Below are 14,329 nucleotides of genomic sequence, written 5' to 3' on the forward strand. Positions count from 1 at the left end.
TGCGGCAAGACTTGATTTTAGTTGCACAAATAACATCGCTGAGTATGAAGCTCTGCTTTTGGGTCTTCGGAAATTAAAGGCAATGGGAATCAGAAGGGCCATTCTTAAAACTGATTCTCAAGTTATCTCTAGTCATATTGACAAGAGCTACAAAGCAAGAGACCCGAAGCTTGAAAAGTATCTAGATACAGTCCGAAGGATCGAGGCTTCCTTCGAAGGTTTCTCTGTCAAAAATATTCCTCGTGGAGAAAATGAATACGCTGATCTATTGGCTAAGTCAGCAGCCCAGGGGCTGCCTATACCTTCGGAAGTATTTTTTGAAACAATAAAAGCACCTTCAGTCGAGCTTCTTGAAAGAGCAATCCTTAATATATCCCCTGTTTATAGTGAAGATTGGAGAACTGAGATTATCTCTTTCCTCCAGGGTAATTTTCTTTCAAATGATGAAGCTTATAACAGGAGGATAGAAGCAAGAGCTCGACCATATGTCATAATAGAAGGGGAGCTATATAAGCGTGGGGTCTGTTCCCCATTGCTCAAGTGCTTATCCAGATCCGAAGGTATAGAATTAATGAAGGACATACATGCAGGTCTGTGTGGATCTCACATTGGACCTAGGCCTTTGCTTGGGAAGGTTTTTCGCCAAGGATTTTATTGGCCAAAGGCAGCTTCGGATGCAGCGGATTTAGTTCAAAAGTGCGAAGGTTGTCAGAAATGCGCAAGAGATCAAAAACAACCTTCGTCTTTAACTCAGTTAATACAACCCACATGGCCGTTGCAAAGGTGGGGTCTGGATTTGCTAGGTCCATTACCACCAGCATAGGGGAACTTAAGATATGTGGTGGTGGCAGTGGAATATTTTTCCAAATGGATTGAGGCGAAGCCCTTAGTCACAATAACTTCATTTACTATTCAAAAGTTTTTCTGGCAAAACATTGTTTGTCGCTTCGGAGTGCCGAAGGCTATCACTGTTGATAATGGAACACAGTTTGATTCTGAAGCCTTCAGAGAATTTTGTAATCAAATCGGCATGAAGATCCATTTTGCATCAGTCCGACACCCAGAGTCAAATGGACTTGTTGAAAGAGCCAATGGGATCATAATGACAGGAATAATGAAGTCAATCTTCAATCAGCCCAGGGGAAAGTGGCCAGACGAGTTAATCAAAGTGGTGTGGAGTCATAACACAACCATGTCAAGATCAACAGGCTTTACACCCTTTAAAATATTGTTTGGTGACGAAGCAATAACCCCAGAAGAGGCCAAATCAGGATCAATAAGGACAGTAGCTTCGGCAGAAGGCGAAAACGAAGCTGATTGCTCTGTAGAAAAAGATGCTATTGAAGGGATCAGACTTCAAGCTGTGGAAAACATCAATAAATATCAAGCTGAAACAATAAAATGGCGTGATAGAAAGGTCAAGCTGAAGAATATTGAACCAGAACACTTGGTACTTCGAAGAGTAGCTAACCCTGAAACAGTAGGCAAATTACAGCTGAAATGGGAAGGCCCCTTTTTGGTAGTATCTTCGTCAAGACCCGGTTCCTACAGATTGAAGGATATGGACGACAATGACATTCCTAGATCGTGGAATGCGGATGAGCTTCGGCGATATTATGTTTAGTTCGATGTAATTTTTTATATTCTTTTTTGTGGCACCCTTTTCCTTTCCAAAGGGGGAGAAAGGTTTTTAATGGGGCCACAACATGTAATTTTTCTTTTCCTTATTTCAATTCTATAAGAGAGATATCCCCCAAAAATGTAAATGTAAAAGCTGAGAACGCACCTTCGAGTGCAAAGGAAAAAGAAAAGAAAACAGGAAGAAGCTCCTAAGGGAGGCTTACAGCGAAAAATAAACGCTGGTTCCGCCGAAAGTAAAAGGCGAAGAAGCTCCTAAGGGAGGCTTACAGCAAAAAATAAACGCTGATTCCGCCGAAAGTAAAAGGCGAAGAAGCTCCTAAGGGAGGCTTACAGCGAAAAGTCAACGCTGATACACCGAAAAGTAAACGGTGAAGCCGAAAAGTAAACGGCAAAAAGATTTTTATCATTCTTGAGGGGATGAAGGGTCGTACTTATGGTTTTTGAACATTTGTCCTAATATTCATTTGCACATTACATGTCATCATGTCATTTGCATTCATAAACATCCATTTAGACATATATAGAATCATCATTATGCTACACAAAAAAGACAGGTGCTTCAGAAAATAAGGAAAAGATTCGAAGGAAAAAATTTCTATGCTTCGTTGTGTACGAAAAGAAGGGAAGGTGTTTTTCGCCTTCGGCTCAAAAGAGAAGTTTCGTCCACAGCAAAGCAGATTGAATATGGATAAGGGAGACAGGATATATTACAAGGTATGTACAAATTTACATAAGTTATTCTATATCTATATTACAAGAGTTTCTCCAAGAATTTTTGCAGGAAAGCATATTATAAGCAACTTTAAGCTTCAGCTAAGGCTTCGTCTTCAGTTTTGTCAAACTTCAGCATTGTCAATCTTCAGCTTCGTCATCCTGTATATATCAAATAGCAGAGTAAGAAAGGTACAAATTTCAAAGGAGAAGGTAAAAGTAACAAACATAAGTTTCTTACCGGCTTAAGATGGCTTCGAGCTTCGTCGCCTGCCATTTTCCGCCCGCCACTTACCGAGATCTGGGTCATGAATCTATTTCCGATACTTCTGGCTAAGCTTGGGATATCCATCAAATCTGAAGCTGACAAGCTGAAGTTTGGTCTGTTCACAATGTTTCCATGCGTACAGCCAGCCTTCAAAAAAGCCGTAGCTGTGCCCCGAGAAGCTACCAGGGCGAAGAAGTCGGCGTGCCCACCAATAACTTCGTCAAGGGCGTCAACTTCGCCTTCAATATATTCTAATGTTCTCGGCAGATTCTCAGCTGAAGGTGTAAATTTCGAAGAGCTAGCTCCGACAGAGTGAAACACGTCCTTCAGCCGCTGCACACATCGGCTGCCGAAGCTTAAGCATTTCTCCTGAAGTTCTTTAAAGGATTTCTGCAAATTTGAGTATTTATCCACTTCAGCTTTCAGGCTTGCTTTAAAATATTTCTTTTCTTGCTCGAATTTTTCTGATTGTCGGAGCAATTCATTCTTTAATTTGTCATTTTCAGTTTGGACTTCAGCCAAAGAGCCCTCCATGGTCTGAATAACAAAATCCTTCTTTTCTAATGCACCTTCGTGCTCTTTGACCATGATCTCAAGGTCTTGGATTGCGAAGTCTTTCTTTTTCAGATTGGCTTCATGATTTTCAACTTTTTCAGCCAAATCTTGAATGACGGCTTTGTTTTTCTCTTCCTCCAGATCTTGTTGCATTTTCAGAACCTTGCTTAATAATATGCTCTGTCGAAATGATCTTCGTTAGAACACGACCCAAAAGTTAATAATAATAGTAATAAAATAACAAAAATATTCGTTACCTTAAAGTTAGCATAAAGCAAGCTTCCGGCGATGTGTTGTCGTTGATAACGGCATAAGTCCGCTTCCAGCTTCGGCAAGCCAATGCTTTTGGAGAGGGTTCTAACAATTTTGGCCTCGGTGCGGTTCCGAAGGCATCTTAGTTTCCCTTCGTTGACCCCACCAAATAACATAGCCTCTGATTTATATCCGCAAGATATGGCATATTTTTTCAACTCCTCTTTTTCGGCGTCTGTTAATTCTTGTCCGAGCAAATCTTGAAAGTTAAAATCTCCTTCTTCTGAAATTTCATCAATCTGCTCTTTCCCCTTTTCAGTTGCCATATTCACTGCAGCCACAGTAGCTTCTTCTTCAGCCATTTTAAGGAGTATATTATCAATAACCTCAAGTGTGGTTTCTAGGTTCGACTCTTCGGTGGCCCCGGCTTCGGCCCTGGTAGCTTCGGCTTCGCCGGTTTCAGCTTCAGTAGTTTGCATTCCAGTAGCTTCGGCTTCGGCAGTTTCAGCAAAGACAATTTTTGACACCGTTGCCGGTGGCGGCGTCTGATGGATCACATCTGTTACTTGAATAATTCTCCGTTTTTTCGGCTTCGCAGGACTTTCTGCTGCCGAAGCTGCCTTGTCCTTCTGAAAAAACTTCGTCAGTTCCAGTGCCAGCGGACTTAGCCTGATAGGCAAGGGTCCAGTCATTACCTTCATAATCTCTTCTACTTCAATAGCAGAAGGAGAAGCAGGAGTATCTTCTTCTCGGACCGGCGTTTCCGGCTCTGGGGACGCACTTTTTCTCTTTCTTGTAGTGGCCACCTTCGGCTCAGGATTTAACTCTTCAGCGCTAAGATTTTCAGAATCTTTCTTTTTCTTTTTGGCTACCTTGACGGCCTCTTCGTCAGTAGCGCTGGCAATCCTTTTTCGCTTCGGGCCTCCAGCATCTTCGCCCAGTCGACCGTAGTCAGCGTATTCAAATCCTATGGCATCAAGCACCCTGTTCAGCCTTCGTTTCGGCCGAGTGCCGAAGGCCGCTGTCATCAGTTGGTCCTCTTTTTTAGAGTAATTCCCACGAATTTTATTACTCATTATTTCAATGGTATCAAGCCATTCTTGGCAGGGTACTTTAAAATATTTCTTGAATTTATAATGATAAGGTAGTCTGACAAGTTCCCCCTCTTTCTTTTCCCCTTTAAGCTTTGGCATTGTCCACTCTTTCATAGTTGGAAAAACTCTGAAGGCCAGGAATTCCTGCACTAAATCTCTAGTGCCAATATGTTCTGCAATAATTTTGAATTCGCCCAGTGCAGCCCAAGTTGGACCTTCTACTGCCATTTTGCATCGGGGTCTTGTTTCTCCGAAGGTTAGTTCAAGAGGGCTCTGAACCAGCTTCTCTTTGTCTTCGTCAACTTTGACATAAAACCATTCTGATTTCCAGCCTGCCGGCCATTTGCTTCGGTAGCTGATCACGGGAAACTTCGTGGTTTTCCGATAAGCAAAATTATAGCAACCAAAATTTTCATGCAGTCCATCTTTTCTGGCCTTAGTTTGGTAATGCAGCTCATGAACTCGACAGAAGCTGTCGGCAAACGGCTCCACCGCCTGGCTTCGGAGAGCCCAGATATAGACGCTGAGCCTGACAATCGCGTTGGGAGTTAGCTGGTGAAAATAGATACCAAATCTTTGCAGCACATCAGAGATCATCCTATTTAAGGGGAATCTCAACCCAGCTTTTAGGAAGCTCTTGAAAATGACTATTTCATCCTTTTCTGGCTTCGGGGTAGTTTCTTCCCCCCCTCCCCCCGAAGCGAAGTAGCTTCTTCTCATTCTCACTGAAATAACCCGACTTCACCATCTTGGAGAAATCAGCCTTGGAAACAGTCGACTTTCCGAAGTCCAAGTGGCTGGGCTTGCTTGGCACGGCAATATGGTAATCATCATCGGAATCAGCTTCTTCAATATTTCCTTCTTCCGCTTCGGCAGCAACTTGTTCTGTCTTGGCAACAGTCTGCTCTGTCTCCGCTCCTTCCGACGTCACCAGTCCGGATCGTTGCATCGCTTCGGAGATAGGATCAGTCTCTGCTCCTTCGGCTTCGCCTCCCTCACGCTCAACTCTAGCGGTAGAGCGCACTCTGGCCATTTAATTCTGAATTTCTTGGAAACTAAAAAACTTTTTCTTCCGAAGCTTTTTCTTCTGACGAAGTAGGCTTTAAACTGGAGCTTCGTCTGATTGCGAGAGTCAAGCTTCGGTTATGGTTAAAAATTTTGGCAGCAAAACAGTGCAATAGCAATGAATGTTGTGGTAACTTCACACCTACCCATCTGTTTATATAGTGCTGCAGGTAAGAAGGTGAATCGTCAGGATTTTTACACCAGGCAAACAGCTGCTTACACCCGCTGCGCGGTGGACCGCAGAGACCAAATAGTAACCCTGCAGGGTGGGACCGCTACACGCTCGGAAACTGAATCGTTTCTCGACAACGAGCTCAGGGAAGGTGTTTTTCGGACCTTCGGCTTCCTGAAGCCTAAGAGACTTTTTTCACGGATCAAGCTCGTTACGAAAAACGATCTAGCACCGCGAAGGGGCTACTGTTGGGACCATGCTTCGTCGCCGAAGGTCCTGCAGGAAGAAACAACTTCGGTTGAACCTCTCTGCACGTGATGACCGAAGGTTGCTGTTCATGAAGCTTCAGAATCACAAACCGACTTAAAAGTAGAATGACCTTTTAGTCCATAAGTGTTTGAGTCGTTGTTGTAAACTTTTATGAGGGGCATGATTGTAATTCCTCACAGGCTGTGTCTTGTGCCTATAAATAGTGAACAATATTCCTTTACTGTTCACGCATTCCTGTAATTGCAATCGCATCACTCGGGAATTATTCTTTGCCAAGGCAGAGGTATAAATGTATCTAATATTTGAATACATTAAGTTGATATAATATGAAAGTGATGTTGTTCATTTATAATTTATTTGTCTTTGATGCTTCATATCTCGCATTATTTTATATAATCTATTAGAGTTCAATTACGAAGATTCAACCTTCGTAATTGTATCATTCTTAACCTTCGTCCAAAGTTCATTAAATCCTTAAGGGAATAATGCTTCAGCGGACGAAGGGCATTAACATTTAACATTTTATGTTGCCTTGTTCTTAATTCATAGCATTTGAGAACGAGTCCCCAACAGTACCTGTGCTCCAAACTCAACAACATTCCATATACTTTTGTGGAGTGAGGTTAGATGAAATTTCATTAAATCACTCCACCTAGCATAATCTTCACCGTCAAAGGTTGGCGGTTTGCCTAATGGAACGGAAAGTAATGGAGTATGCCTAGAAGTACGAGGATAGTGTAAGGGAATCTTACTAAACTTCTTGCGCTCATGGCGCTTAGAAGTTATGGAGGGTGCGTCGGAGCCGGAGGTAGATGGTGATGAAGTGTCGGTCTCGTAGTAGACCACCTTCCTCATCTTCTTTTTCTTGTCCCCACTCCGATGCGACTTGTGGGAGAAGGCTTTCTTCTCCTTCCCTTTCTTTTTGTTGCGGGACTCTTCCGATGAAGCCTTCCGTGGCTTGTAGTGGGCTTGTCGCCGGTCTCCATCTCCTTCTTGGCGAGTTCTCCCGACATCACTTCGAGCGATTAGGCTCTAATGAAGCACCGGACTTTGATACCAATTGAAAGTCGCCTAGAGGCGGGGGGGGGGGGGGGGGAATAGGGCAAAACTGAAATTTACAAAGTTAATCACAACTACAAGCCGGGTTAGCGTTAGAAATATAATCGAGTCCGCGAGAGAGGGTGCAAAACAAATCACAAGCAAATAAGGAGTGTGACACGTGGATTTGTTTTACCGAGGTTTGGTTCTCGCAAACCTACTCCCCGTTGAGGTGGTCACAAAGACCGGGTCTCTTTCAACCCTTTCCCTCTCTCAAACGGTCCCTCGGACCGAGTGAGCTTCTTCTTCTCAATCAAACGGGAATAAAACTTCCCTGCAAGGGCCACCACACAATTGGTGCCTCTTGCCTTGGTTACAATTGAGTTGATCGCAAGAAAGAATCAAAGAAGAAAGCAATCCAAGCGCAAGAGCTCGAAAGAACACAAGCAAATCTCTCTCACTAATCACTAAGGCGTTGTGTGGAATTTGGAGAGGATTTGATCACTTGGGTGTGTCTAGAATTGAATGCTAGAGCTCTTGTAAGTAGTTGAAGTAGGAAAACTTGGATGACTTGAATGTGGGGTGGTTGGGGGTATTTATAGCCCCAACCACCAAACTAGCCGTTTGGTGGGGCTGTCTGTCGCATGGTGCACCGGACATTCCAGTGCACACCGGACAGTGTCCGGTGCGCCAGCCACGTCACCAGGCCGTTGGGTTCCGACCGTTGGAGCTCTGACTGCTGGGCCCGCCTGGATGTCCGGTGGCGCACGGGACATGCACTGTAGAGTGTCGGGTGCGCCACTTCGCGCGTGCCTGACTTCTGCGTGCTCTGGCGCGCATTTAATGCTTCTGCAGGTGACCGTTGGCGCGAAGTAGTCGTTGCTCCGTTGTCTCACCGGACAGTCCGGTGTACACCAAACATGTCCGGTGAATTATAGCGGAGCGAATTCCCGAAGCTGGCGAGTTCCAGAGTCGCTCTTCCCTAGGGCACCGAACACTGTCCGGTGTACACCGGATAGTCCGGTGAATTATAGCGGAGCGCCTCTGGATTTTCCCGAAGGTGAAGAGTTCAGCGTGAAGTCCCCTGGTGCACCGGACACTGTCCGGTGGCACACCGGACAGTCCGGTGCGCCAAACCAGGGCACACTTCGGTTATCCCTTGCTCTCTTTGTTGAACCCAATTCTTGGTCTTTTTATTGGCTAAGTGTGAACTTTTGGCACCTGTATAACTTATACACTAGAGCAAACTAGTTAGTCCAATTATTTGTGTTGGGCAATTCAACCACCAAAATCAATTAGGAACTAGGTGTAAGCCTAATTCCCTTTCGCTCCCCGTAATCCAACAGTGGTATCAAAGCCAGGTTCTGCGTAGTTTTAGGTCTGGATCTAGGTTCATGAGATGGATCTACTTGATGCACGGTTTGATTAGATCAATTGGTTATAAAGGGTTGAAGTAGATTACATCGGATATGACTGAAGAGATTAGTTCGTCCTTCTTTGTTATGTGCGCGACTTGCCCCTACCAGCTGGAATCACCATCGGGGCTAACTGCGTACACAACTAGCAGATTGACGTAACAGATCGACGTCATGAGTGTAATCTTCTTCGGGTCGAAAGTCTCGGATTTGGGTTGATTTGATCAACCACATGAGATTTTTAGTGGAATTTCCATACATACGATGCATGGAATCCTGTGATCGGTATGGCTATTGTGTGTATATGATGCATATTAATGAATTATTCATGACCTGCGTGTCGTGACCAGGGCAATACAGCTGGAGCCACATGTATTGTCCAAATTTAATGTAATGACTTGCGTGTCAACATGTGATGATCCAAAGCGTATATGTAATTTGTTTACCAGCATACGTTAGATAGGTCTTGAAGGACTCATCACCTGAAGGATGGCATACCTATATCATGGAGATGGAGATCATCCTGATGGACAGATTATTGGAGATGGGGATCACCATGTGACAGCAAGCCATACCGAATCACAATTGTTGTGTGAATGCCATTCTTAATGTTCTACTTGTTCATATTGCATATATGTCCTTGTGTGCGATGATATAAGTAGGACGATCCCTCATAAATGTTTAAGCTTAAATGCCTCTCCAAACCTTGCACTATCATAAGTCTTGTACAATTGGTGGTGGGTCTATGAAATTAGGGTGCCACCAGTTTTCCTTGACTAGATAGGTTTGTATCGGATACGAACTGCAGAAAGGGTTGGTTAACTTAAACAAAGTCAGCTTAATGGTTAAGGACTTTGGGGCATAAGGTTGGGAGCTGAGACATAGAGATGTCACCCAACAACAGAAGTCATATATATGATATGATTAGCAAGGAGTTGCTTACCGATCTACCTTGTCTCCTAGCGGTGATGCTAAAGCTCACTAGTAGACTTGTTAGTTGTGGGTTCTGAATCACTAAGTATCAATCGAGGGATATTGATTTTAGTGGGAGTAGACTATTAAATGTTTAATATGATTTACTCTGTCATGGATATTTTGGTCTTAGTATTTTGCATTATTTTGTTGTAGATAAATGGCACCTAGCACACCAACATTTACTTTGCGATCAATTCTTGAAAAGGATAAGTTAAATGGAACAAACTATATGGATTGGATCTGTAACCTGAGAATTGTTCTCAGGGCTGAAAAAAGGAAGACGTTCTAGACACCCCACTGCCAGAGGATCCTGGTGAAAATGCAACTGCTGCAGCTAAAACCGCTTACAAGAAAGCAATGGATGCTAATCTTGAAGTGAGTTGCCTAATGCTTGCTTGCATGGAGCCTGAGCTACAGATGCAGTTTGAGACAAACCATGAGGCGCACGATATGATCGTGGCGCTCAAGGATATGTTCCAGACTCAGGCTAGGACTGAAAGGTTCAATGTGTCCAAAGCCTTTCTGGAATGCAAGCTAGCAGAAGGCGCAGCAATTGGGCCACACGTAATCAAAATGGTTGGTTACAGTCAGAGGTTGGAGAAGCTAGGCTTCCCAATAAGCCAAGAGTTGGCCACTGACTTCATTTTGGCATCTCTTCCGCCCAGCTATGGAAACTTCATTATGAACTACCATATGCATGGGGCAGAGAGGGGCCTCAATGAACTATGTGGCATGCTGAAAACAACAGAGGGGGACATAAAGAAAAGCGCTGGCAGCAGCGGCCATGTGATGGCGGTCCAAAACAAACCCAACTTTAAGAAGAAGGGTAAATCTCAAAAGAAGAAGGGCAAGGCAAAGGATACAATATCCAAGCCAAATCAAAAGCCCAAGGCTGGACCAGCTGCAGATGCAGAGTGCTTTTATTGCAAAGAACTTGGTCACTGGAAAAGGAATTGCAAGCAGTACTTGGCCTCTATTAAGGATCGCGGCGGTAAGGGTACAGCCGCAGCAGGTACACTTGCTATTCACATTACAAAAATTTTTCTTGCTGATTCTTATATTAATTCTTGGGTATTTGATACCGGATCGGTTGCCCATATTTGCAATTCGATGCAGGGAATGATAAGAAGTAGAAGCGTGAAAAGAGGAGAAGTTGATTTCCGGGTAGGCAATAATGCAAGAGTTGCTGCGTTGACCGTCGGGACGATGCAACTCCACCTCCCATCAGGATTTATTTTGGAGTTAAATAATTGTTATCTAGTTCCTAGTATGAGTCAAAACATTATGTCTCCTTCATGTTTGATGAAGGATGGTTATTCATTTGCGAGTGAAAACAATGGTTGTGTGATCTCTAAGAATGGCATGTTTGTGGCTTTTGCATCCATTATGAATGGCTTATTCATTTTAAATCTTGATGATGCACCTATCTGTAATATTAGTGCTAAAAGGCCTCGGCCTAATGATTTAAGTCCTACCTACATGTGGCACTGTCGTTTGGGTCATATAAGTGAGAATCGCATGAAGAAGCTTCATTCTTATGGGCTTTTAACTTCGTTTGATTTTGAATCATACGAGACATGTGAAGCTTGCTTACTTGGTAAGATGACCAAGGCGCCCTTCACGGGTTTACCGGAGAGGACATTAGATTTATTGGAACTCATACATACTGATGTGTGCGGACCAATGAGTACGACAGCTAGGGGAGGATTCCAATACTTCATAACCTTCACTGATGATTTTAGTAGATATGGGTATGTCTACTTAATGAAACACAAGTCTGAATCCTTAGAAAAGTTCAAAGAGTTTCAGAATGAAGTAGAAAATCAGCGTGGCAAGAAAATTAAAGCACTGCGATCGGATCGTGGAGGTGAATATTTGAGTCATGAGTTTAGCAATCATCTAAGGAGTTGTGGAATTGTTCCACAGCTTACGCCGCCTGGAACATCTCAGAGGAATGGCGTGTCTGAGCGACGTAATCAGACTTTATTGGATATGGTTCGATCAATGATGAGCCAGTCGGACCTACCTTTGTCGTTTTGGGGATACGCTCTAGAAACAGCAGCTTTCACACTAAATAGGGTACCGTCTAAGTCCGTAGTTAAGACACCATATGAGATGTGGACTGGGAAGACTCCCAGTTTGTCTTTTCTGAAGATTTGGGGTTGTGAGGTTTACGTCAAGCGACTTCAGTCGGATAAACTCACTCCAAAATCGGACAAGTGCATGTTCGTGGGATATCCAAAGGAAACTTTAGGATATTACTTTTACCACCGGTCAGAGGGCAAAGTGTTTGTCGCCCGGAACGGTGTGTTCTTAGAGAAAGAGTTTCTCAAAAGAGAGAAAAGTAAACAGAAGGTGTATCTTGAAGAAGTTCAGGATGAGCCAGTGGGACAAGATTCAACAAGTGATGCTAATGTAGCAGAACAAGTTGAGACGTCTATGGCAAGAGAATCACCACCACAACCACGAAGGTCAGCAAGGCTTCGCAAGGCACAAGGAGAAGTGCTATTGTTGGGCAATGGGGAAGTGTTGTTGTTAGACAACGACGAACCTGCAACATATGCAGAAGCGATGATGGACCCAGATTCCGAGAAATGGCAAGTCGCCATGAGATCCGAGATAGATTCCATGGGAGAAAATCAAGTTTGGAACTTGGTTGACCCGCCTGATGGTGTTAGACCCATAGAATGCAAATGGATCTATAAGAAGAAGAAAGACATGGATGGAAATGTTCACATCTATAAGGCTCGACTTGTTGCAAAGGGTTTTCGACAAGTTCAAGGAGTTGACTATGACGAGACATTCTCGCCAGTAGCGATGCTTAAATCTATTCGGATCATTCTAGCTATTGCCGCATATTTCGATTATGAGATTTGGTAGATGGATGTCAAAACAGCTTTCCTTAATGGAAACCTAGATGAGGACGTGTATATGATACAGCCTGAGGGTTTTGTTGATCCGATCAATGCTGGAAAGATATGCAAACTTCAGAAATCCATTTATGGGTTGAAGCAAGCATCTCGGAGTTGGAACATTCGTTTTGATGAAGTGGTCAAAGGGCTTGGTTTTCATCATAATGAAGAAGAAGCTTGTGTTTACAAGAAGGAAAGTGGGAGCGCTATTGTATTTCTGATCTTGTATGTGGATGACATATTATTGATTGGGAATGACATTCCTATGCTGGAGTCCGTCAAGGCTTCACTGAAAAAGAGTTTTTCTATGAAGGACTTAGGGGAAGCAGCATATATTTTGGGCATAAGGATCTATAGAGATAGGTCGAAGAGGCTTATAGGATTAAGTCAAGATACATACATTGACAAGGTTTTGAAACGGTTCAACATGGAATAGTCCAAGAAAGGGTTCTTACCTATGTCACATGGTAAACACCTTAGCCAGATGCAATGTCCTGCGACGGCTAATGAGCGGGAGCGCATGAGTAAGGTACCATACGCCTCAGCAATTGGATCAATCATGTATGCCATGATAAGTACACGCCTAGATGTTTCATACACTATAAGTGCTACGAGTAGGTACCAGGCTGATCCAGGTGAGGGTCACTGGACAGTGGTAAAAGACATTCTTAAGTACTTAAGAAGGACTAAAGATATGTTCCTGGTATATGGGGGTAAGGAGGAGCTCGTTGTAACTGGTTACACCGATGCTAGCTTCCAAACTGACCCAGACGAGTTAAAATCGCAATCAGGTTTTGTGTTCATAATAAATGGTGGTGCTGTTAGTTGGAAGAGTTCCAAACAGGAGACTGTGACTGATTCTACAACAGAAGCCGAGTACATTGCAGCTTCTGAATCTGCGAAGGAAGGTGTTTGGATAAGAAAGTTCCTCATCGAGCTTGGTGTGTTTCCTAATGCATCTAGTCCATTGAACCTCTACTGTGACAACAATGGGGCTATTGCGCAAGCTAAGGAGCCAAGGAACCACCAGAAAAACAAACACGTACTGCGGAAGTTTCACCTCATACGGGAATTCGTTAGGTGGGGTGAGATAAAGATATGCAAAATACATACGAATTTGAATGTTGATGATCCTTTGACAAAACCTCTTCCACAACCTAAGCATGAGGCACACATGAGATCTATGGGTATTAGATATCTTCTAGATTAACTCTAGTGCAAGTGGGAGACTGTTAGAAATATGCCCTAGAGATAATCATAGAGATGAGCATATTTCTTTATATCCATGATATATATATTGCTTAATTGAATATCCATGGAAGGCACCTTGTATTGATTAGCAATTATGTGAATTGTTTGTGAGATTCTTTACTTATATGGTTATTCTAAATGATGTCCCTAGTCAGAGTCGATGACTAGCACATGTATTAGTTGATGACTACATTTCACAAGTCATGAACATGGAGATGTTAAACTAATAATGTGGGCGCATGTATGACATGAGGCTGGACCGACCCAACATGAGATATTGTAATATAGTTCTCTTTTTGCACAATAAATATTGTATCCTTAGACCTGAGATTGTCGCATGTTCTCAAGATATGAATTGACTTACTTAGGGACTATCAAACGCTATTCCGTAACTGGGTAGTTATAAAGGTAGTTTTGGGTTTGTCAGGAAGCATGCTGTGAGGCATGGTCAGTTAAGATGGAATTTGTCCCTCTCTTTATGAGAGAGATATCTCTGGGCCCCTCGAGTGATTGGATCAAGAAATGCATGGACATGCTAGGGTTAAGAGTTAACCATTGAAAGGATTCCAATTCACAGTATCGAGAAAGAGAGGTCAGCTTAGAGCCAGACCAAATATCGTGAGACAAAGGGAACAACATGTACGTAATGTTGCAATGGTTCGTCTGATATGATCTTTACGTGCGCATAGGAGTTGACATGTCTTGCTAGA

This window comes from Zea mays, chromosome 1, assembly GCF_902167145.1.
Source record: "Zea mays cultivar B73 chromosome 1, Zm-B73-REFERENCE-NAM-5.0, whole genome shotgun sequence".
In the NCBI taxonomy this organism is placed as follows: Eukaryota; Viridiplantae; Streptophyta; class Magnoliopsida; order Poales; family Poaceae; genus Zea; species Zea mays.